Source organism: Gorilla gorilla, chromosome 1, assembly GCF_029281585.2.
Source record: "Gorilla gorilla gorilla isolate KB3781 chromosome 1, NHGRI_mGorGor1-v2.1_pri, whole genome shotgun sequence".
NCBI classification, from domain to species: domain Eukaryota; kingdom Metazoa; phylum Chordata; class Mammalia; order Primates; family Hominidae; genus Gorilla; species Gorilla gorilla.
This window is the reverse complement of record NC_073224.2, coordinates 25,296,262-25,322,106: the sequence shown is the minus strand read 5'-3', so window position 1 is coordinate 25,322,106 and position 25,845 is coordinate 25,296,262. Positions and strand designations below refer to the sequence as shown.

Below are 25,845 nucleotides of genomic sequence, written 5' to 3'. Positions count from 1 at the left end.
CTTTTTCTCAGCAAAGAACATCCCTGAGAAAGAGAATGCATCCCTAAGGGGAGGCCTCTGAAATGGCTGCTTTGGGGATGGCTGTCTTTTACAGTCGTAGATAAGGGATGAAATAAGCCCTGGGCTCGCGTGGCGCTCCCAGGCTTATCAGGACAAGGAAATTCCCACCTAATAAATTTTGGTCAGATGGGTTGTCTGCTCTCAAACCCTTTCTCCTGATAAGATGTTATCAATGACAATGCGTGCCCGAAACTTCATTAGCAATTTTAATTTCGCCCCGGTCCTGTGATCTTGCCCTGCCTCCATTTGCCTTGTGATATTTTATTACCTTGTGAAGCATGTGATCTCTGTGACCCACACCCTATTCGTACACTCCCTCCCCTTTTGAAAATCACTAATAAAAACTTGTTCGTTTTGCGGCTTGGGGGGGCATCATGGAACCTGCCAACATGTGATGTCTCCCCTGGACACCCAGCTTTAAAATTTCTCTCTTTTGTACTCTTTCCCTTTATTTCTCAGACCGGCCGACACTCAGGGAAAACAGAAAAGAACCTACATGAAATATCGGGGTGAATTTCCCCCGATATCACACGGGCTCTTCTCTCACCTGTCTACCTGCTTAACTGCATAGGAGAGGCAATGCATGGTGCTCATGAACAAGGCAAGCATTAAAGTCAGACCAGACTAACATTTGACTCAGTCTTAATATTCAGGTGAGCTTGGGCAAATCGCTCATTAACCCCAAGTCTTCATCATTTTGTGCATATAATGGGGATAACTGTGGCACCCACCTGTTTTTGTAAGAATCAATGAAATATTATGCTTGATGTTACTGTGATCATGATACTATCTGACAAGGGCAGTGATGCATGATAACATCAGAAAATTAGAAACTGTAATGAGGTCTCTTTGGCAAAATTCCATACAAGCAAATTACTGTCTCTACAAAGCATTTCTGCCACACTTAATTCACCACTCCCTGAACAAAATGTGCCATCTTCATTGTTCAGGTCTGTATAGTGCTGGTTTCCCTGCCTGGGCAGCTCACTCCATCCCATCCCAGCCCAATCCCCATCCCTCCACCTCCCCCTTCCCTCCCCACTCTCATACAACTCTTCCTTATCTTACAGGACTTGGCTTCAATGTCACCTTAACTGGAAGCTTCTCTCCCTCTCCAGAAGAGCTTCCCATTGCACTTGATGCATGCACTATTATTTGATCATTTTTGAGTTACAGTCCAAGTCTTTTTGTACCTGAATAACATGTTGCCCAGTCAGTTTCTCTTCCTGGATTCAGAAGCCTTTCATGGTAGGTCCAGCTAGAAGTGACAAAAAGACATTAAAAAAAAAAAAAAAAGAGGGATGACACAGACAGACATCAGCACTTAAAAGTTTTAAATGATATGTGAAAAACAAAATTTAAGGGCTTCTAGGAGAAATGTAGGAGGGAAGGTGTTACTGGGAAATATGATAGAAGGTTAATTTTTATTTTATTTTATTTTTAGAGAAAGGGTCTTGCTCTATCGCCTAGGCTGGACTGCAGTGGTGCAATCACAGTTAAGTGCAGCCTCAACCTCCAGGGCTTGAGCAATATTCCCATCTAATTTTTATTTTGTTTAAGAAATGCAGTCTTGCTCTTAGCAAAGCTAAAGTGCAATGGTGTGATCATAGCTTACCGCAGCCTCAACCTTCTAGACTCAAGTGATCCTCCAGTCTTAGCCTCCCCAGTAGCTGGGACTACAGGTGTGCACTGCAACGTGTAGCTCATTTTTTTTTTTTTTTATTTTTAGTAGAGACAAAGTGTCACTATGTTGACCAGGTTGGTGGTGATCTCCTACACTCAGGCAGTTCTCTCACCTCAGCCTTCCAAAATGCTGGGATTACAGATGTGAGCTGCCACACCTGGCTGAGGGGGTTAATTTTTAATTATATAAAGAGCTCAAAGCAAATATTAGAAGGAGCCTAAATGCCTCCAGCAGTTGACTGGTACTGGTAAATTGTGATACATCCATATAATAAAATATTATGCAACCATGAAAAGGATTAAAATAGATCAATAGGTATTGGCACAAATGTCCACGAAATATGAAAATATGAAGTGATGTTCAATCACCATGTATGTATCTTGAAGGATATGGCCATTTTCTCAATTGCAGTTATTTCCTGAGATAAGATTATGGGTCTCAAGAGTGAAGGATATTTTTCACTTATTTAAAAGTATTTATTATTTTTATAATTTAATAAAAGATTAAACAGATCATTGAATTAGTAAAAGACAAAGTAACTCTATAAATAAATGGAAAAGACACAGATACCCCAGGCATGGTGGCTCATGCTTATAATACCAGTACTTTGGGAGGGGGTGGTGGGGGGATTGCTTGAGGCCAGGAGTTCCAGACCAGCCTAAGAAACAAAGCAAGACCTCGTCTCTAGTAAAAATTAAAAAACAAAAATAGTTGGCCAGGCATAGTGGCATGTGCCTATAGTCCCAACTACTGAGGTGGAAGGATCACCTGAGCCTAGGAGGTCAAGGCTGCAGTGAGTTGAGACTGTGCCACTACACTGAAGCCTAGGAGACAGAGCGAGACTTCATCTCAAAAAAAAAAAAAAAAAGGACAATAAAGAAATAAAGCTAATAAGCTAACATAAGGAAAGATAAAATATGTGACAAATAGGCTGGGCGCATGGCTCACAGCTGTAATCAAGCACTTTGGGAGGCCGAGGTGGGTAGATCATGAGGTCAGGAGTTCGAGACCAGCCTGATCAACATGGTGAAACCACGTTTCTACTAAAAATACAAAAATTAGCCGGGCATGGTGGCATGTGCCTGTAATCCCAGCTACTCAGAAGGCTGAGGCAGGAGAATCGCTTGAACCTGGGAGGCACAGGTTGCAGTGAGCCGAGATCACACCACTGCACTCCAGCCTGGTCGACAGAGCGAGACTGCGTCTCAAAAAAGAAAAAAGAATGGGTGACAAAGTAATAATATGAGGTCTTTCATTTATCACACAGAAAATAACTTGTTAAATTATAATACCTGTGTGGGCAAAGGTGCAGTGAAATGGCCATTTTCTTGTAGTATTAGTGGTGTTTAAAATGTATATAAGCCTTCCAGCATAAAGCTTGGAAATTTTTTTTAAATCATACAGACAGTGACTCATTATACTGCCTCCTCCAACTCCTGGCCTCAAGCAATCCTCCCACCTCAGCCTCCCAAAGTGCTGGAATTACAGGCTGACAGCCACCATGCCTGAAAGCTTTGCAATTTACATCAAGGGTAATAAGAATGCTCATGCCCTGTGACTCACAGTAATCTCACTTCTGGAAATTTCATCTTTGGATACAATTCAACCTAAACAAAAGGTCATATGCACAAACACAGTGAAAATCTGGGAGTAATTTTTTTCTTTTTTTAAAAAAGTATGGAATGCTTCACAAATTTGCATGCCATTCTTTCACAGAGGCCGTGCCAATCTCTCTATTGTTCCAACTTAAGTATGTGTGCTACTGAGGCAAGCATGAGTAATTTAAGATAGAGTGGTTAAGTGAAATAAGGAAGAATTATGGAGAATTTAAAAATCTATGCTATTTATAGGCACCTAGTAACAGCTCAGTAAATATTAGCTGCTACTATTATTATTTTTATGGTAATTTCACTCAATTAAAAACTGTCATTAAAAATTACCATTGTCATGAAACATAATGTCTCCTACTGTATAATTGTAAAAACAGATACAATTTGTCCCTTGGTATATGGGGGGATTAGTTCCAGCTTTCCCATTTCTGTGTATACCAAAATCCATGCATACTCAAGTTTTCGAAGTCAGTCCTGTGGAATCCACATATAACACAAATGGGAAAAGTAGTGAGGTGTGGTGACAAGCACCTGTAGTCCCAGCTACTTGTGAGGCTGAGGCAGGAGGATTGCTTGAGCCCAGGAGGTTGAGGCTGCAGTGAGCCATAATTGCACCACTGCACTCCAGTCTGGGCAATAGAGTGAGACAGAAGGTTGACTTTTTAATAGAATTTTTCTGTTCACTTGAAGATATGGTCAGGATTGTGGCATATGAAAATTCTTCATAAAATAACTATCTAATCCAATTAATGCTGGAATTGGGAACAGCAGAAGTGTCATCTCAGAGCTACTCACAATGAAAGGTGATGTCTGGGGCTCAGGTGTGTTGAGGTCCCCATGCCTGGACTACGGGTGCTGAGTGGGATTTACTTGTCCATCCATTTTCTATATTCCAGCACTGGGAAACTAGGGTTTATCCATCTTGATAAGATGTCATTTAAATTCCACTTCGCAAGAACCACAAATGGAAGAAAGGCCATGAAACCGCAGGACAGTACTTGTTCTCAAGGGAATCTTCAGCTTAGGTGGCTCTGTAAGAGAGAAATTACACTGTTGAAAAATCATCACAGGTCAGGTGAGGTGGCTCATACCTATAATCCCAGCCCACTGGGAGACTAAGGCAGGAGGATTCTGTGAGGCCAGGAGTTCAAGACCAGCCTGAGCAACACAGTGAAACCTCATCTCTACAAAAAATTAGAAAATGAACTGGGTGCGGTAAAACATTCGTATAGTCCCAGCTACTCTGGAGGCTGAAACAGGAGGATCGCTTGAGCCCAGGAAGTGGAAGCTGCAGTGAGCTCTGATCTCACCTCTGCACTCCAGCCTGGGTGACAGAGTGAGACCCTGTCTCAAGACACACACACACACACACACACACACTCTCTCTCTCTCTCTCAGTCTGTCCAGCCTTGACTAATCAAAAGGGCCTTCTGGTTACAGAAGAGGTATGCTCTTTTGTAGGACAGGGAGAGACCAGCAAGCTTGTTCACAGACTTTTCCTCATCCTCTGCTTAGTTTTCCAAGAACCCTCACAGTGGAAATGGAGTCTCTGGGAAAATGACCTAAATCTTTGGGTTACCAGGGGAGAAATATGCCTCCTTTGTCAATTAATAAATGGAACATCTGCCTTAAAATCCAGGGAGTTCTGCTAGAATGAATCACTCCCTAAGACCCTGACCTACGCATGGAACATGAAAAACTGAAGTTTAACTGGGCGCGGTGGATCACGCTTGTAATCCCAGCACTTTGGGAGGCTGAGGCGGGCGGATCACCTGAGGTCAAAAGTTCTAGATCAGCCTGGCCAACATGGTGAAACCCCGTCTCTACTAAAAATACAAAAATTAGTTGGGCATGGTGGTGGACACCTGTAATCCCAGCTACTCGGGAGGCTGAGGCAGGAAAATCGCTTGAACCCGGAAGGTGGAGGTTGCAGTTACTTCTAGAAGAATTTCCATTAGCCCTTTGAAATCCTTCAACATTCATGAAGGCCAAAGAGTTTTCACCTAATTTAATCTGATGGGTATGTGACCAGAGTCTTTCTAGGGAATAGAGACTCCCAAACAGTTCAGCTGGGAAGTGAGGAGAGAATTTATTACTCAAAATCAAAGGGAAATGAAAAGAGGCCAACATAGAATGTCATTATTCTTTCTTGGCGGGGAATGGATTCCAGAGTCATTCTGTGACCTTTACATGACCTCCTTATTAGCATCTAAAAGCTTCCAGTGTAGGATGCAGCCAGCTAGGTTCTCTTCCAATGTAATAAAATTTGCTTCAACAAATCTTATGCAGAGCCATCTCCAGGCTCCAGAAACAATAGGCTATAAATTACTGGATCTCCCATTTGATACAATGAAGTATAAGCACGGTCCTGAATGACTCCTTTACATACTACTCTGGGTGGCTTGAAGTGAATTTGATACAAGAACTGGAGTGAGCGCAAAGCAGAGCTAGATCTAGGATTAATGTGCTTGGGCCCAGCTCCTCACTACTCACCTATGAGTCTAGTTCCATAACCCAAGTAGAGGGTGTGGAAACAAGGCTCCTGACTTTTTTTCCCTAATATCTGCATCTCTTTCACATTTCTTATCTCCTTGCAAAGAAACTAAACAGGCTCAACTGAAATAACTAAATGATTAAACGCTATACAGAGAATCTCCAAAGACTGACAAAATATCATTCAAGACTGTTACACAGACAACCTTGAGGATGACTTGATGTACCAGTGATCTACAATATTTGGGATCATTCCAAATTCCCATCAAGGATCTGCCTATATCAACAAAGGAGCCAAGGACCAACCATTCAAATGGGCCCTGCTGCCAAGCCTTTTTTTTTTTTTTTTTTGACAATGCCATCTCTTCATATTGTTCCATTTAACAAAACTGCAGCCCTTCACCTATCCTTAAGTCCCTTGGCCAATGGTACAGAGCCAGAGTATGCTACTCCCTAGCAGGAAATCAACAGGATGACCTACTAAACACCATTCAGAAGATGCTAAGACCCATGAATTGCAACAGGAAAGAAAAGACAGAGAATTAGTCAGACAGGTACATGCTGTGCCAAAAATGCACTACAGCTCCCACCCAATTCTGCCTAATCCTAGCTGGGCTGACACCAACCTGATGAGACAGGCCTATAAGATCTCAAACTAAAACAGAAACTCCTGAACTGGGTTCTTTCGAACCCAGGAAGCAGCAGTAAATCATTAAAGAACAGATAAGTTCTTAAGGTGAGGGAGAGTTTCAGATAAATGGAATGCTGGTAGAACACAGGGCCCAAAGGAGCAAAAGTTAACCTAAGCCCAGGTAGAACCTTGTTTACTAGAGTATTAGGCATGGGTTGGGGCAACTATTCTAACCAGAGAAACTGGCTTCAGTGAGGGCAAGTTGGCAATCCAAGGTATAGCATGCATAGGGCTGGCAAAATTCAGGGTGACTGAAGCAAAAGCTTCAGAACCAGAAAGACCACATCTGGGGGTAGAGCACAAAACTCTCAAGAGATGAATCTTGAGTGAGATGTAAGAGTGAGGCAGAACTATACAGCAGTTTTAGGAGATCTGTTGGTGCCCAGCAAGAGCTCCAAATGGGCTATATGCAGGGATGCAGGCTGTAGTCTCAGGAGAGGAGGTTCACAAAAGTCAGTCAGTCCAAGACCTCAAACTGTGTTCTCTACTAAAAGGAATCAAGGTTCCCTAGAGAAATGGCTGACTCCATGTATGGTGCAGTATATTGATCCTGGAACATCTTTTTTGCCAGAAAGCAAGGAAGCCATCAAAGTCCAACAGGATCACGTCAAAAAGACATGAAAGTCAACTTGAAGAGATAATTATTAACCTAGATGAGACAATGTAAGCATCCAAAACAATAGACTGCAATGGCCTGAAATACATCAAATGCAAACAATAATCTATGAGTTCATAATGGTATTCAGAAAAAAAACTACTGGTCAGTAGAGGGAAGGTTACTAGGTCACTAACTTACTACTCTGAAAAGTGACTTAAGATGAGAGGTAGGGTAGAGAATTAGCTATTTATTCAGTCTTTCCTGTACAAACAAAAATTTTTAGGGAGACTGAAGCAGACGAAACAAATCTGGAAAAATGGAGGTAACTGCTTAATCTGTGGGTTGGGTGCATGGAGGTTCAACATATTTCTTTTGTGTATATTTGAACCCCCTACAAAAAAAGCACAAGACAGAATGTCAGCCAAGCAGCTTAGGGTTTAGGCAAGGCTTCTGCCTACAAGAGACACTAGGATATGAGGGGTAGTTTTAGCCCTAATGGGCTGAGCCAACTAGAGGTATATAGGGAGGTGCTAAATTGCTGAGGTATCATGTTGCCCAGCACTTGATCAAATCCTAGATCCTAGGTCTGCTTGGTAGCATGCTTCCTAGGTAGTGGATCTGAGGCTACCTATAGAACTTCCTTTGCAGTCATAATTCGCTCAGAAACTACAAAAGTGCTTGCTCTTGAAAATGGAGTCTTTGTCCATTTCATGCTTCTATAAAAGAATAACACAGACTGCATAATTTATTAAAAGGAAAAAAGGAAGGAAAGAAAAAAGGAAGCAAGGAGGGAAGGAGGGAAGGAAAGGAAGGAAGGGAAAGAAGGAAAGGAAGGAAGGGAAAGAGAGAAAGAGGGAAGGAGGAAGGGAGGGAAGGAGGGAGGGAGGGAGAGAGAGAGGGAGGGAGGGGAAGGGAAGAAAAGGGAGGAGAAGGGAAAGGAGGAAGAAAAGGAAAGGAAAGGAATAAATTTTATTTCTTAACAGTTCTGGATGTTAGGAAGTCCAAGGTTGAGGGGCCTGCATCTGGTAAGGGTCTTCTTGCTGCATCACACCACTACAGAAGGCAGAAGGAAAAGAGAGTGCAAGAGAGCAAGAGGGCAAAAGGGGCTGAACTCTGTTTTGTAATAAGCCCACTCTGTGATTACTAATCTATTACCACAATAACAACATTAACTCATTCATGAAGGCTATTTTATTAGGCCCCACATCCCAACTGTTGCATTGAGGATTGAGTTTCCAGCACATAAACTTTGGGGGACACATTTAAACCATAGCAGAGCACTTAGGTTAATTCAACTAAGAGGAGCTGGGAAAATCAAAGGCATGAGAAAGACAGCAAAAGCTAGCAGAGAGAAATACATAGGTTAAGGAAAAAAGTCACAGTGAATCCTGTAGTGCAGGCTACTTTATCAAAAGCACCTAAAAAAGATCTCATTAACTCCCCCAGCTCACCTCCACCCACACATCTAAAGAGCCACACACAGCACCACCAAAGGCAGCACAATGAGAACAGCATTCTCCTCAACAGACAAGCTGGGAGTATCTAGACACCTGACCTCAATAGCTCCAGAACAGCCCTAAAACAGTTCCTCCCTAACTACCACTCAAGTCACCAGCTTGGGAAGTATTAAGAAAACCCAAATCCTGACACACCACTATGAAACAACTTAAAACAGCAAAGAACAACCCATTTAAACAGCAATGCCAGCTGCTGGGGAAAAAAGGAACAATGAGTAGAGGAGAAACAGACCTCTTGGGGTCCACCAAGACCCAGTCTCTCAGCTTCAGCACTTTCAAATGCAGAATCCATACCCCTCTGGGGCCTGTGGAGCTCCACAAGGCATGTCGTCCTCAAAGATAAATGAGCAGGCAAGCTGGCTAGAAAACCACTAAGGGTATTATTCTTTAAAGAATATTTATAGGGTCAAAGAGGAATGGGTCTTAACTGGCTATGTGAACTCCCCACAGATTCTGAGGATGATGTCAGTATCCCTTTCCAGATGTGTTTAACACTTTGCAGTCACTTGTATTCCTGCCACTGAGTGCCAGTGCTTTGCTAATTTGAACTGATTCCAGCTCACGCTGACCCCAGCTCCCTGGATGTTACCATTAGCCAAGACTGTCACCCATACTGTACCCTTTCAAAGAGTCCTAAAAACAGCTCTTCACCTACTCTTCCAAGACAAGTAAAAATGTCTGCCAAAGAAATGGGGAAAAAAGATTCAGAGAGTGAAAACAATTAATATACTAACAAGAGAGCAAAAAGCAAAGGGGGAGGAGAAACTAGGAAAATCATAGATGGGCTCACACCTATTTCCAAAGCTGGGCTAATGTCCTTTTGCTTGTGTCTGAATAAGGCACCAATTTTAAGCTGCTAATGAAAAAAAAAGAAAAAGAGAAAGAAGCAGGCCCAGGCTGGGCGCAGTGGCTCATGCCTGTAATCCCAGCACTTTGGGAGGCCGAGGTGGGTGGATCACCCAAGGTCAGGAGTTCTAGACCAGCCTGGTCAACATTGTGAAACACCATCTCTACTAAAAATACAAAAAATTAGCCAGGCATGGTGGCGCATGCCTGTAAATCCAGCTACTCAGGAGGCTGAGGCAGGAGAATTGCTTGAACCTGGAAGGCAGAGAATGTGGTGACCTGAGATCACGCCATTGCCCTCAAGCCACGGCAATGAGAACAAAATTCAGTAAAAACAAAACAAAACAAAACCACCATAAAATAACTCAGACTTAATTAAATACAACCCTAGTGGTGAATGACTAAAGATGGATTACTCATAACAGAGATAACAGTCCAATAAGAATCCAGGAATCTTACCTTTTAATAACAAAAAAATCCTTTCCTTCAAAAGTAACGTCCTCTCAAGGCCAGGAATTCCATTAGTAGAAAGCCTTCCTAAAAAACAAAATTTCTGGCCAGGCATGAGTTCACGTCTATAATCTCAGCACTCTGGGAGGCCGAGGCGGGAAGATCACTTGATGTCAGGAGTCGAGGCGGGAAGATCACTTGATGTCAGGAGTTTGAGACTGGCCCGGCCAACATGGTGAAACCCCATCTCCACTAAAAATACAAAAATTAGCCTGGTGTGGTGGTAGGCACCTGTAATCCCAGCGACTTGGGAGGCTAAGGCAGGAGAATTTCTTGAACCCAGGAGGCAGAGGTTGCAGTGACCAGCAAGGTTGCGCCACTGCACCCCAGCCTGGGGAATAAGAGTGAAAACTCCATCTCAAAAAAAAAAAAAAAAAAAAAATTCCTTTGGGAAGGCCTTCTACATAAAAATCTTCAACATGAGACTGGAAAAAAGGGTATGGGATCATCACCGGAACTTTGGCTTTTACAGCTCGAGCTATAAGAACAAAAAGAAAAAGGGATATCATTTAAACACAGTACGTAGAATAATTATTGAATCTGTACTGGTCTTTAACTTTTACACTTTGATCTTTAATTCTGTTATTGTGATTGAGTCCAAAGAAAAATAGTATGAGTAAAATAAAAAGAACACCAAAAATGCTAATATTCTGTTTACCAAAGTCTGTAGTGAAATATCCCATTAAATACAAGTGCAGTGACACACCCATAATCCCAGCACTTTGGGAGGCTGAGGCAGGTGAATCTCCTGAAGTCAGGAGTTCAAGGCCAGCCTGGCCAACATGGTGAAACCCCAACTCTACTACAAATACAAAAATTAGGCAGGCGTGGTGGCAGAGGCCTGTAATCCCAGCTACTTAGGAGGCTGAGGCAGGGAGAATTGCTTGAACCCAGGAGGTGAGCTTGCCATGAGCTGAGATCAAACCACTGCACTCCAGCGTGGGCGACAGAACAAAACTTCAACCTCCAAAAAAAAAAAAAAAAAAAAAAAAAAAAAAAAACAGCTAGCAGGTGACATTTGCTATGGGGAGACTAGGGATATGATCTTGCTGCAATCCTTCCATTTTAGTAAATCTAAACAGTGTGAATCCATTCTGTTTCGTCCCCACTCCACTCCAGGGCCAAAACAAGAAAATCAATTATATTTCTAGTTCTTTAAAAACATATCTAACTAAATCATCTAATTAAAAAATAATATGCATGGTTCCATACTCTAAAAGAAAACTTATGTCCTGCATATCACAGACATTTGATGAATGCTTATTCAGTTGACTGGTGTAGACTTCAATAATAACCTGTTCAATGGATTATGCCAGATGAATCTTGCCTCTCAAAGGTAGAACAAATATTGTTCTTTCAGTTTTGTCTACCCATAAATGCAATATTTACTAATAAAAAGAAAATGAGTTTATTGTTCTAGAGAGTATCAGAATTTTGACAACATGAATTCTCCTGTCCTAGGACATAATTAATACTTAGAGGCACACTATTTCATGTGGAAGCTACCATTAAATCAATGTTAAGTGTTAATTACCTCACATAATCTTCTAATCTGACTTAAGACTGAAGACGTACCACACAAAGCTGATTTATCAAGTTGTAAATCTTCACCTGTTGAATTCATAAGTTCATGTCTGAAAGGTGAGAATAAATACTTAATATTCACTAGGCAATATTCAGCAAAGTAATATCCACTAGTACATATTTAATATTTCACCATGAACTGCGGGTGTGAAGAGAAAAGACAGGCTGGGCACAGTGGCTCACACCTGTAATCCCAGCAGTTTGGGAGGCCGAGGCAGGCAGATCATGAGGTCAGGAGTTTGAGACCAGCCTGGCCAACATGGTAAAACCCCGTCTGTACTAAAAGTACAATAATTAGCTAGGCATGGTGGCAGGCACCTGTAATCCCAGCTACTCGGGAGGCTGAGGCAGGAGAATTGCCTGAACCCAGGAGGTGGAGGTTGCAGAAACCATGATCACACCACTGCATTCCAGCCTGGGCAAGAGAGCAAGATTCTGTCTCAATCAATCAATCAATAAAAATATAAGGAGGAAGCATTTACTGTGTGTTTATATGTCTGGTATTATGTGAAGCACTTTATTATCTTATCAAATCTTCGGGACAGATCTTCAGTTCTCATGACCACAAAAGAGGATACTAAAGCTCAGACAGGAGAAGAGACGTGGCCAGCCTGTGTCCCCAGGGCCTATGGTCTTACCACTAGGTTACAGTGTTTCCAGATATCACATGTTGTGAGATTTTTGCTTTAAAATGAACCAAAAAAAAACAAAGGCAAAAAAGGCATAAGCTGTTAAAAAGTGGGAGAAACACTAAGAGAACCTTAAGCATGTAACTAAAAATATTATGGAAATGTTACTGAATTCATTAGCAAATTTAATACTAGGTTTTCATTGAGGAGTAGGTTATATTACTCATGATGAAGAAAAATGTTCATTTTAAGTATATTAACATAAATACCATCAATATTGTTTATCATGTTTAAATGTTCACTTAAAGCAATTCAGTTAAAATTCTGCATATCATACAATTTTATAGTTTGCTAGTAGGTTACAAGTAAATAGTCACCCAAATAAAAACATCATGTGTTTTCCACTGCTTGTTGCTCTTTTTAGGTGAGCATTTGATGTATACCAACAGAGAGAGGATAATAACAAATCGCTAATTTCTTTCATCACTATATAAAGGTGGCTTCAGGGTAGAATAGTATAAGGGCAATGATGAATTTGAAATCTAACATCAATTCAGTGATGCATCAAGATAAAAGTAGAGACAACAGGGGCACCTTGGTGAGTACTGAACATTTTATTTATTTATTTATTTTGAGATGGAGTTTTGCTCTTTTTGCCCAGGCTAGAGTGCAATGGTGCAACCTCGGCTCACCGCAACCTCTGCCTCCTGGGTTCAAGCGATTCTCCTGCCTTGGCCTCCCGAATAGCTGGGATTACAGACATGAGCCACCACACCCGTCTAATTTTGTATTTTTAGTAGAGACGGGGTTTCTCCATGTTGGTCAGGCTGGTCTCGAACTCCCGACCTAGATATCTGCCTGCCTTGGCCTCCCAAAGTGCTGGGATTACAGGTGTGAGCCACCGCGCCCAGATGAATTCCAAATTTAACAAAGCAGACTAAGAGAAACAATTCATTTAAAAAAAAAATATTTGGCCAGGCGTGGCGGCTCACACCTGTAATCCCAGCACTTTGGGAGGCTGAGGTGAGTGGATCAGGAGGTCAGCAGTTCAAGACCAGCCTAGCCAAGATCATGAAACCCCGTCTCTACTAAAAATACAAAAATCAGCCAGGCGTGGTGGCTGGTGCCTGTAATCCTAGCTGCTCGGGAGGCTGAGGCAGAGAACTGCTTGAACGCGGGAGGCGGAGGTTGCAGTGAGCCGAGATCGTGCCACTGCACTCCAGCCTGGGCAACAGAGTGAGGCTCCGTCTCAAAAAAAATAAATAATTCAATGAAATCCCTAAGATCCAGGGCTTTGCAATAAATATGTAAATAAATTTCCAATCTCCATACTGAAAGTTTAAAAGAAATGCTAACTAATAACTAAAGAAATACAACTTTTCCTCAGCTTTGCAGCAATCTAGAAACAAAGTGTGCAGACACTACAAAGCACCTTACAAGGAGAAATGTGTAAGGATGGCATGACTCGCCGGCAGCCCTGGGCTTGTCCACGGTACCCCCATGATGAACAGTAACTCCACTGTGTAAACGCCCATGAACATAAGATTACAGGACTTTTCCAGTTTAGACATACCATATTTTCTTTCAGACAACTCTTCAATTTGTTTACGTAGATCAGCAATACGATGATTCCATTTCTCTGAAAATCAAGCAAAAGTTGCTTCTCAATAATACGTCCCTGTGTCAGAGCAGCACTAACGTATAATGACTTATTTCATATATTTTACATTCTAACAGTCCATATCATTTTACTGCTTTCAAGAAAAAATTTCCCCTTTTTGGTGGTTCTTAGAATTGGTTTAATGGGAGACTATTAGAGAAGCTGAAAAGCAGGAGGGCAGAAAAGTTCAATCAAATTAAACACAATAACAGGGAGGTCACAATGAGGCGGTCTCCAGGGGTCTTTTAGCAAACTTCCTAAAACATGTCTCAGCTGTGTGAAATAAGACTTTACAGCAGCCGGGTGCAGTGGTGCAGGCCTGTAATCCCAGCACTTTGGCAGCAGAGGCAGGCGGATCGCTTTGAGCTCAGGGCAACATAGCCAAAACCCCCCTCCCTAGCCCCACCCCCACCCCGTCCCTACCAAAAATACAAAACAGCAGGGCATGGTGGTGGGCACCTGTAGTCCCAGCTACTCAGGAGGCTGAGGCAGGAGAATCACCTGAACCCAGGAGGCAGACATTGCAGTGAGCCAAGATCACGCCACTGCCAGCCTGGATGACAGAGCAAGACTCCACCTCAAAAAAACAAAAACAAAAACACAAGATTAAGAGGGACCCCCGACCTTACAGATACAAGTTTAAGAGGGACCCCCAAGCAAAAAATGCCAACCCTTTTTCTCCCAATCATTGAAACACCAGAAGGGTGTAACAGTTTTGCAGCCTAGCTGTAGCAGGCTGATGCCCCCAAGATGCCCATATCCTAATCCCGGGAACTGGTGAACATGACCTTATATGGCAAAAGGGGCTTTGCAGATATAATGAAGTTAAGGGTCTTTGGCTTTTGGGGTTGATGTACTCACTCGGATCCTTAAAAGAGCAGAGCAGGTGATGGAGAGGGTGGGAGGTGTAGTGACAGAAGCAGGAAACTCCAGTCATTCGAGACGGGAAGCACAAGCTGAGGAGTGCAGGCCACCTCTATGGCCAGGAAACGGATTCTCCCGCAGAGCCTCGGACGCCACCGACCCTGCTACCACCTTGACTCAGTAGGACTTACTGTAGAATTCTGGCCTTCACACCTGTAAGGGAATACATTTTGGTTGTTTTAAGTCACTAAGTGTGTGGTAATTTGTTGCAGCAGCCACAGGAAACTAGTATTGTAGTGAAGCCTCAAAACCCCCCTGAAGGGGCTGGGCTCAGTGGCTCATGCCTGTAATCCCAGCACTTTGGGAGGCCAAGGTGGGTGGATCACTTGAGGTCAGGAGTTCGAGACCCGCCCAGCCAACATGGTGAAATGCCATCTATACAAAAAATACAAAAACTAGCCGGGCATGGTGGCACATGCCTGTAATCTCAGCTACTCAGGAGGCTGAGACACGAGAATTGTTTGAACCCAGGGGGGCGGAGGTTGCAGTGAACTGAGATTCCACCACTGCACTCCAGCCTGGGTGACAGAGCGACGCTCCATCTCAAAAACAAAACAAAACAAAAAAACCCCACCTGAAGGTTTCCAGTTCTGCCAGCAGTCTCCCATTCAACCCCCAGAAGCAGACATTCCATTGCTGTGGGCCATGGACAGGCAGAAGGAAGCACCTCCTCATGGCAGAGGCCTACCCAGGAGAAACCCAAGGGAAGGCACTGCTGGGCTGGCCCCTCTCTGCCAAGGCCATATTCTTTTTTTTTTTGAGGCCAGTTTCACTCTGTCTCCCAGACTGGAGTGCAGGGGCACAATCTCGGCTCACTTCGACCTCTGCCTCCCCAGTTCAAGTGATTCTCCTGCCTCAGTCTCCTGAGTAGCTGGGATTACAGGAGTGTAGCATGCCTAGCTAATTTTTGTATTTCTAGTAGAGATGGGGTTTTGCCATGTTGCCCAGGCTGGACTCGAACTCCTTGCCTCAAGTAGTCCACCTGTCTCAGCCCCGCAAAGTGCTGGGATTACAGGAGTGAGCCACTGCACCCAGCATTTGCCAAGACCTTTGATGGCAGGCTTTTTCCAGGTGATCAGTCCTTGTCTGGTCTGGCTCTGCCCCACCCTCCTTCTCACCTAGTTGGAATCCCTAGCTACTTTTCAGTAGAGGAGAGTGTGTACCCCAATCCCAGCTTGGTTCAGATCTGCATTTAACTCATGGAACCTGGCTGCTCCCCAGGTCCTGAAGAAAAAAAGGGTCTCTCTGTGGGTATGATAAAGGATGGGCCTGTCCCCAGGACCCTGTGAGACGGAAGCCCAATGTCCCACCAGGTTGGCAGGGCTGGGGAAGGGAAAGTGTTATGGCAGCCCCAAGAAAAAAAAGAGGCAGCAGAGGGAGCAGGACAGCGCTCACATGGAACTCATGCCACTGCCTGAGTGAGGGGAGGGAGGAGTGCACGCCAGTGACGTCAGGGGGCAGAGAGGCGCAGTTCCAGGGCGGCTTTCCCCCTCACTTCCTGCCATGTTACTCTGATCACCTCCAGGTGAGCCTGCCCACTTTGTGCCCAGGGGCCTGTAGAAAACCACAGCTCCCCGTGGTTATGGCCCCAGAGTGGGGCAGAGCAGGGAGGAGTCCTGGACAGAGGAGAGGCAGGGGCAGGAGGGAGTGGGCCTCAAACTCCAGGATGGGGCCCTTCTCATGGGTCCTGCTTTCTGGCTTCTCCTTCCTTACCCCTGGGCTGATCACTCGGGGAAGAACTGAGACAAAGTTTCTCACCCTCAGGCCCAAAGGGTTTAATTACTGGGCCCTTAGGGAGGTGTGAGCCCCCTGAGAGGATGCAAGGTTTTGTTTTGTTTTGTTTTTTGAGACAGAGTTTCGCTCCTGTCACCCAGGCTGGAGTGCAGTGGCGTGATCTCACCACACTACAACCTGCACCTCCCAGGTTCAAGTGATTCTCCTGCCTCAGCCTCCGGAGTAGCTGGGATTACAGGTGGCTGCCACCACGCCTGGCTGATTTTTTGTATTTTTAGTAGAGACAGGGTTTCGCCATGTTGGGCAGGCTGGTCTTGAACTCCTGACCTCAGGTGATCCGACTGGCTCCGCCTCCCAAAGTTCTGGGATTACATGAGCCACTGTGCTTGGCCACGATGAAAGGTTTTGTGTGGAGAGCATGTACATGCCTTTCTGGGAAAACAGTCCACAGCTCTTATTCTCAGCAGGCTTCACGGTCAAAAAAGGTTAGAACTCTTGCTACAGAGCTGTGGAAGCAGCTAGGTGAGAGGCCTGCCAAGGGCATTCTGGGCACTACCTGGGCACTCTCGAGCCCATCATCCCCTAGGCAGGCTGCACTGCTTGGTATTTGCAGAGCTGAGGGGGTGGGACATGTGGAGACTGTGAAATCGCCCTGAGATGACCCACAGTCCTCAGCTGGGAAGTGAGCGGTGCATCTCCTGCAGCGTCCTCCATCCCTAGAGCCATGGGGCCAGGAGAACTGGCCCTTGCAGCAAGTGAAAAGCCTATTATTGACTCCCTCCCTAGCCATGTAGACAGTGAACCAAGACACTTATATCAGGTAAATGCCTTGTTCTCTGTTACCGAGGTAACCAGTAGGCATTCCCAGATACAGTGAAGGTCCTCACACCAAGATATGCACCTGGCCACCTGAGGAAAGAGAAAGGACTATCTGAGGGGATGGGGCTGAGCTGGGTGTGGAGTGGTCCTTGTGGGTCTTGGAGAGTGGGAGGGGGAGCAGCATGAGCCAGGCCTCGAGGCAGAAGGACAACCAGGAGACAGCCTGGAAAAAGTGCTGGACCCACAAGGGCTCAAGGCTGGCCAGAGGGGAGGTGGGATAGGCTACAAAGTCCTGAGGTCTGAAGATTGGCCCTGGCAGGAAGAAACCAGGTAAGGTGGGGTGTTACCTACACCCTCGGGGCCAGATGCAGGCCAGAGCCAGCCAATTACCAGGCCCTTAGGGAGGTGTGAGCCCCTTGAAATGATGCAAGGTTTTTTGTTTTTGTTTTGGAGACAGAGTTTCGCTCTTGTCGCACAGGCTGGCACCTTTGCCCAGAGCAGGCACCAAGACTTCTGGCTCTGGGTGTGACCTCAGTCTGGGTAAAAGCCCCAGCCCCCACCAGGACCACCTACCCCCTAGACTACTCCAGGTGCTGAGCCCAAGCCAGGGGCAGGAAGCTAAACTGATGCCTAGGGTAATCCCAACAAAGTCCCTGGTTCCCCGCAGCTATGGGGCTGATGGGGAATTACAGCCCAAACCCCAGATGCTGGCTCTCAAACTAACACTGAGCCCTCAGTGCCCACAGGGAGATACAATCAGCACACTTTCCAGATGGGGAAATGGGATCAGAGAAGTGCAACAGCCTTGCCCAATGCCCCAGACCAGGGCTCCAGGCCCAGAGTGTTCTTTTGTCACTGTGTTCAGAGGGCAGCAGCTGCTGTGATGTACCCACCTGAGCCTGGCAGCTTTCTCCAACTTTGGAAGCCCAGGAGCATGGCCCCTGTCCACAGATGCACCTGGCATGAGGCGTGCCCAGAGGGACAGAGGCAGATGAGTTTCGTCTCCTCCACTGGATTGTGAGGGCCCAGAAGGAGACAAGGGTCTGCTTGAGAAGGCAGTGAATAGCGAGCAACCTGAGGCAGTGCCCCTCTGGATGGATCCGCAGTGCCTGGATGGAATCTGGCTCAGACAGAACTCAGTTCTGCAGGTCCCTGAGGCATGGAGAGTTCACAGCTACCAAGTGTAGGAGTCTGGATTCAAAGCCAATGGCGTGACTCCAAAGTCCCTGCCCTAGCCCCTGGACCACCCTTGCAGGCCCATCAGATGCCCAGGCCAGCAGCACAGCCGGCCAAGACCAGGGAAACTTGGGGAGCCTCAGAGCACCCCCAGGTATTCCAACCTAATCCTGGTACCCCGCCTCTCACCACCCTTCTTCCTGCTTTAACCTCAACCCCTACACAAAGCCTGGGCCACTTAATGTGGCATCAAACAGATGCCTCAATAAATCAGTCTAATCTTGAAAAAAAAAAAAAGACTTAACAGATATACAATTGCACGTTAGAATGCTGAAGACCATAAACATATAACAACTTAAAGTACATATAAACTCAATATATATCCAATCATTGTAACTATGACACAGTAGAATATTAAAATACTATTTTCAAAATGTATACAAGCTTAATGTTCTATGTATTCAAACTATTTATTCAAAATACAAATCATCAACATAAATTGCCACTAATATTCAGTCCCTTCACAGGACACATGATTCACTGGGAGTTAATAAATTAGCAGCCAGCAGGCAGTGACACACAGCAAAAATGAAAACCAAGAGGTGAAATAGTTCTGAAATAAAGGTTTTAAAGCTAACAGAAATCACTGAATTACTAAGTCATTAGCACTAATTTTGAGCCAATTAACTAATTAATATGAGATGATACAACGTCCTATACTTTGGTAAATACAGACTATGTTTAAACAATGTCTGTAACGTGACTTGTAAAATGCTCCTGGCTTTACAAAGATGTGATTAAGATGTGGTAACACATGCTAAACCATTTCCCCCTGCAGAGCATGTGGTAACTTTCATCAGTCACATTGAGAGTCCAGAAGATAAAGGAAAAGGTCATGGATTTCGCTGAGAACTTACCAGAGTTGAACTCCCTCATTTTCCGTTCCCCAGCATTGGCGGGTTCTGGGACTGGTGGCTGTGGTGGCTCGTTGGTCTTTGTCTCTTAGAAGGTGGGGAATAATCATCATCTTGAAAAAGAAAAAATGGTCATTACTGAAGGAACCATCTTAGGTTACAGCCACCTCTGGGTCAATTCCCAACATTCAAAAGCTGAGCAGGGCTTTAAAGCTATCTTATTAATAATTATTTCTGTATTGCAAACTTCAGCATACTTTTTTCTAGTTACATTTGAAATGTTATTCTTTTGGGATGTGCTCAAGTGAATACTGCTTTTTCCTCTGCCTTGCTTCATTACTTTTTAGTTTCCTTCATTTGAATCATCATTGTAAGTCTCCCCTTCTCCTCAAATAACTTTCAAATTGCTGCCAAGAACTATGTTCTATCTTAAGGAATGAAGATAGCCGCCTAAAGTTATACAAATATAGAAGAAACGGGATAAAATGAAGCTTAGATTGGAACAAATATTTAAGATTATACAAAATTCACACGTAAAAAAGGGAAGCTGAGTAATTGTATGTTCACACACTTTTAACAAGTGCAAAACATGTAGGCTTAAAGAAATAGAGCTGGCCAGGCATGGTGGTTCACGCCTGTAATTCCAACAGTTTGGGAGGCCGAGGCAGGCAGATAACTTGAGGTCAGGAATTCGAGACCAGCCTGGCCAACAGAGTGAAACCCTCTCTGTACTAAAAATACAAAAATTAGGCCAGGAGTGATGGCTCATGCCTGTGATCCCAGCACTTTGAGAGGCCGAGGCGGGTAGATCACCTGAGGTCAGGAGTTTGAGACCAGCCTAACCAACATAGAGAAACCCTGTCTCTACTAAAACTACAACATTAGCCGGGTGTGGTGGCACATGCCTATAATCCCAGCTACTCGGGAGGCTGAGGCAGGAGAATCCCTTGAACCCGAAAGGCAAAGATTGTGGTGAGCCGAGATTGTGCCATTGCACTCCAGCCTGGGCAACAACAGCGAAACTCCGTCTCAAAACAAAAAAAAGAAAAAACTAGCCAGGCTTGGTGGCACATGCCTGTAATCCCAGCTACTTGGGAGGCTGAGGCAGAAGAATCGCTTGAACCCAGGAGGCTGAAGTTGCGGTGAGCCGAGACTGCACCATTGCACTCCAGCCTGGGTAGCAGAGCAAGACCCTGTCTCAAAAAAAAAAAAAAAAAAAAAAAGAGAGAGAGAAAGAAAGAAAGAGGGCTACATTATTTATGAAACAGATACTGTTAACTCAGTCACCAGAAAGCCTGTGTATAAATGAGCAGTGAGATATTCAAGCACAGCACACACACACTTCTCAGGACAGCTGTCGTGAGAGTTCCATGCTCGTTTCCTTCTGGATACATCAGCAACTCACTCTGCTATGATCCTGCAATACATCTCATGTTAGAATTAGAGACATCTGGGCCAGGCACAGTGGCTGACGCCTGTAATCCTAACACTTTGGGAAGCCGAGGCAGGCAGATCACCTAAGGTCAGGAGCTCGAGACCAGCCTGGCCAACATGGTGAAACGCTGTCTCTACCAAAAATACAAAAAATTAGCTGGGCATGGTGGTGCGTGCCTGTAATCCCAGCTACTCGGGAGCCTGAGGCAGGAGAATCGCTTGAACCCGGGAGGTGGAGGTTGCAGTGAGCCAAGATTGTGCCACTGCACTCCAGCATGGGGGACGGAGCAAGGCTCTGTCAAAAAAAAAAAACAAAAAAAACAGAAAAAGAAAAAGAAAAAAGAATTAGAGACATCTGGATCAAATCAGCTGCCAGTCTCGCAAAGTGTCGGGTAACATCCTATTAAGATTGCTGCTTACACATCATCTATAAAATACTGAAAATATCATTTTAAGAAATCTTTTTTTTATTTTGAGACAGAGTTCTGCTCGTTGCCCAGGCTGGAGTGCAATGGTGCGATCTCAGCTCACTGCAACCTCCGCCCCCTGGGTTCAAGCAATTCTCCTTCCTCAGCCTCCTGAGTAGCTGGGATTACAGGCATGCACCACCACGCCTGGCTAATTTTGTATTTTCAGTTGAGTCAGGGTTTCTCCATATTGGTCAGGCTGGTCTCGAACTCCTGACCTCAGGTGATCCACTGACCTTGGCCTCCCAAAGTGCTGGGATTACAGGTGTCAGCCACCATGCCTAGCCAAGAAACCCTTATTTTAAAACAAGCCAGGCACCGTGGCTCATGCCTATAATCCCAGCACTTTGGGAAGCCAAGGCAGGTGGATCACTTGACGTCAGTAGTTTGAGACCAGCCTGGGCAACATGTTGTAACCCCATCTCTACTAAAAATATATTTAAAAAATTAGCTGGGCGTGGTGGTGGGCACCTGTAATCCCAGCTTCTCAGGAGGCTGAGGCAGGAGAATCACTTGAACCTGGGAGGTAGAGGTTGCAGTGAGCGGAGATCACGCCACTGCACTCTAGCCTGGGTGACAATAGAAAGACTCCATCTCAAAAACAAAACAAAACAAAACAAAAAACCACTAAAAAAAAGACTCCATTTCAAAAACAAAACTAAAACCAAAAACACAACACAAATGTAGTATACAAATGAAAATAATTACTGTGTTAAACACAGTTTCATAGAAAATAAAAGACCAATCAAATACAATAAGCTGCCTTTTTAGATGGGTATGTTATTCTTCTTTCACAGCTAAAGAAACGGGCTCAGAGAACGTTATTTGATTGGACCGTGTTGCATCTCTGGACAGTGCAGCTGAGATCAGACTTTGTGTGTAACTCCACTAGCCTATCAGGGTGCCTCTCATAAAGGTAAGAAATGTAAATTTGGGCTAATATACAAAGTTGCCAGGGCAGCACTGGGTCAATTCTACATACAGTACTTCTATGTTCATCAAGGGAAACCTTAAGGGAAAGTGAAAATGCTTCTAGAAGGTGACTGGACACCAGCGCCTTTGCTTGTTGCCTTTGGGCTCTTCTTCTAAGGCCAACAGTGACCTGAGATTATTGACTGGCTTTTCCAATCAAGTGGACAAAATGGTACCAAGGTCGCCAACATCAGACAAATTCACTTGAGGGCCTTATCTATGTGCTTTGAAAGACAAAACTGCTTTTGTAAACGACACTGTATTTCAGAAAAACATAATCATATTAACAAATAATAACACTGTAAAATGCTGATGTGTTGAATGCTACTTTAGAAAAACATGCTCAAATCTAGGGAAAAAATTTGATAAAAAACTACGTATCAATTATCTAGCTAGCTAGCTAGCTATCTAGAGACATGCTTTCATTCTATTGCTCAGGATGGGAAGCAGTGGGATTATCATAGCTCACTGCAGCCTTGAGCTCCTGGCCTCAAGTGATCCTCCTGCCTCAGCCTCCTAACTAGCTAGGGCCACAGGTGGACACAGTTATGCCTGGGTTTTTGTTTGTTTGTTTTGTAGAGACAGGGTGTCACTACATTGCCCAGGCTAGTGTCAAACTTTGTAGTCGCTGTGTCGCCCAGGCTGGGGTGCAGTGCTGCGATCTCGGCCCAATGCAACCTCCGCCTCCCGGGTTCAAGTAATTCTCCTTTATCAGCCTCCCAAGTAGCTGGTACTACAGGCATGCGCCACCACGGCCGGCTAATTTTTGTATTTTTTGTAGAGACTGGGTTTCACCATGGCCAGGCTGGTCTCCAACTCCTGACCTCAGGTGATCCACCCGCCTCAGCCTCCCAAAGTGTTGGGATTACAGGTGTCAGCCACTGAGCCTGGCGGAGCACTTTCTTATGTTATTAAGTAGCATAACCCAGGTGGGGCGCTGTCCCTCACGCCTGTAATTCCGACAACTCTGATGGCCAAGGTGAGAAGATCGCTTCAACTCAGGAGTTCGAAACTGGCCCGGGCAACATAGCGAGCCCCCCCCGCCGCCACCCCGTCTCTAGAAAAAAATACAAAAATTAGGCCAGGTGCACACCGCGCCCGGCTAATTTTTGTTATCTTTTGTAGAGACGGGGTTTCGTCATGTTGCCCAGGCTGGTCTCAAACTCCTGAGCCCAAGCCATCCATCCTCCCGCCTCGGCCTCCCAAAGTGCTGGGATTACAGTAGGGCCCAGCCAGCCTCATGTTTTATTTAGCAGTCCCTCCCTGTTGCACACTTGGATAGTTTTTTAATTTTTTTTAGACAGGGTTTGCCTCAATCTCGCAGGCTGGAATGCTGTGGTGGGATCATAGCTCACTGGAGCCTTGAACCTTTGGGTTCAAGTAGCTGGGGGGCTGAGGTAGGACTACAGAGATGGGGTTGCGCCATGTTGCTAGGCTGCTCTTGGCCTGAAGGGTCCTCCCGCCTCGGCCGCGCCAGACATAGTTTTCTATTTTTGACCAACATAAACACTGTGCTGGGTCTGAATTTTTCACCTAACCTTCTTCAGCCGGCAACACACAGGACCTGGCGGGGAGGTCGCTCTTACCAGTCCCCACTCTGACGAGAAGACTGCCCAGCTCCAGGCACCATAGCGCCCCAGTGACGTAGCCGAACACCCGCGCCTCTGACGTCGCCAAAGGCCCACCTCTATGGTGTCGGCGAAGGCGCGCGCTTGTGACGTCACGGAAGGCGCGCTCTTGTGACGTCGCAGGGGACCGCCACTCACGCGGAGCCAATCGGACTAAGACAATGCCCAATCAGTGTTTTTTAAATGAATTAATGAGCTTGCCACCACCTGGATCCAGACGCCTGCCTGTCTGTCCTTGAGCACTGACTGCTACAGATCTGAGCACTGGCCTGATGCTGTGAGCTGGCTGCCCTGATCTGTCCCGAAGTTCTGAACCGTCCTCATTCCTTCCTCCTCCACTACACATCCACCCTGCTTGTCTTTCTCTGTTTCCCTAATACTCAGGGCTGTCTTTCTTAGCTTCATGTTCATTGGGATCTACAGCCAGTGGGACATCAGCTGCCAGACCAGCATCTCTGCTATTATTGAGACTGGTCTGAACTCTCAAAGCTTCAACGCATCTTAACAGATCTTAAGGAGGAAGCGAGGTGGAAGGTTTCTATCTGTAAATAAGAACTGGCCACCTGTGAATACACTGAGGCAAAACAGAATCAAATGCTATCCCAGAAATGTCACAGTCGGGTTGCAGCAGCCATATTTACAAAGCAGATTGAATCATTTAGAATTATTGAAGTATAGTCCAGAATATGGTGCTGCTGGCTATTTAATAGGGATCGATAAATAATTTCAGCACATAGTGAAATTAAAACTCTGCGTTGCCATCTGGAACTTGGTGTTCACATGCTGATTAGAAACCAACTCACTGATGTAATTCTATTTCTCACAATATCCCTGAGCACAAAGGAATTTTTTCAAAAAAGACACACAGGAGAACGAGGTCAAGTCTTGTGTGCATGTTTAGGAGCTGCTCTCAGATAGAGAACAGGAATTTGTTTTGTTTTGTTTTTCTAAATGGAAGTCTCTGTTTAGTGACCCCCTCCAACCTTGGGATTCTGCCTTTTTTAGATGCTGCTTAACATTAATTATCACTTAAACTCATTGTAATTTGGAGACAAATAAAAGGAGGTTATGGAGTGACATCTTTTAGCCAGTAAACACATGGCCAAAGGGCTGCATGTAAATTCATTTGTGGTAGGTCAAGTGACAGGTTTGTTTTTGTTTTTGAGACAGAATCTCGCTCTGTCACCCAGGCTGGAGTGCAGTGGCGCAATCTTGGCTCACTGCAACCTCCACCTCCTGGGTTTAAGTGACTCTCTTGCCTGAGCCTCCCAAGTAACTGGCATTACAGCCACCCGCCACCATGCCTGCCTAATTTTTGTATTTTTAGTAGAAACAGGGTTTTACCATGTTGGCCAGGCTGACCTCAAACCCCTGACCTCAGATGATCCACCTGTCTCAGCCTCCCAAAGTGCTGGGATTATAGGCATGAGCCACCTTGCCCAGCCTCCTGACAGTTTTAATTCAATCAGGAAGGTTTTCATTTAGAGGAATCCTATGACAGATTCTTTTGTAAAATCAAAAATTGCCTTAAAATATATAGATGACAATAAAACTTTCATATGTATGCACAGAACACATTCCTGTACCTCTCTAAAGGAACATGTAAGTTTTTATTTGTTCTAGCATTTCTATGTAACTTTATTATACCTCTGGCTAGTCTATTCACTCTTTTAGAATGGACCTTCCTGATCGTTGAATTCCGTCAGCACCTATCTCATGCTGTGAACAAAGCAGGCACTTGTTTTTATTAAATGAATATCTGGAGGGTGCAATTTATTTTGTTTAATGTGGCAGCCAGGTGACATATGCCTCTCTTTGGTATCAAAAGATGACACTTAAATCAACTTTGAAAAGAGTTTAAACTTGTGTTCAAGAATGACAGATCCATTGATGGT

The 25,845-nt window shown here is 44.8% G+C and overlaps 1 protein-coding gene and 1 non-coding gene across 3 annotated transcripts in view; both read right to left on the bottom strand.

Moving 5' to 3' along the window:
• LOC101124648 (putative uncharacterized protein FLJ44672) overlaps positions 1–24,007 on the bottom strand; it is a 53,207-nt gene extending 29,200 nt beyond the window's left edge. The window contains exons 1-9 of one of the 2 annotated variants that reach the window (XR_010134420.1): positions 23,909–24,007; positions 19,453–19,562; positions 18,253–18,511; positions 14,744–14,959; positions 13,796–13,861; positions 11,544–11,643; positions 9,959–10,487; positions 4,150–4,385; positions 1,254–1,318 (exon numbers count right to left, since the gene is read on the bottom strand). The gene's annotated coding sequence lies outside the window, so the exon portion shown is untranslated. Of the gene's footprint in view, positions 1–1,253; positions 1,319–4,149; positions 4,386–9,958; positions 10,488–11,543; positions 11,644–13,795; positions 13,862–14,743; positions 14,960–18,252; positions 18,512–19,452; positions 19,563–23,860 lie in introns of both variants that reach the window. The other variant, XM_063708002.1, reaches the window with a different exon arrangement.
• Positions 3,416–3,519, bottom strand: LOC129530172 (U6 spliceosomal RNA). Its single transcript, XR_008675753.1, has one exon. It is a non-coding gene; the product is annotated as a U6 spliceosomal RNA (small nuclear RNA).
• Positions 24,008–25,845: the final 1,838 nt, after the last annotated feature.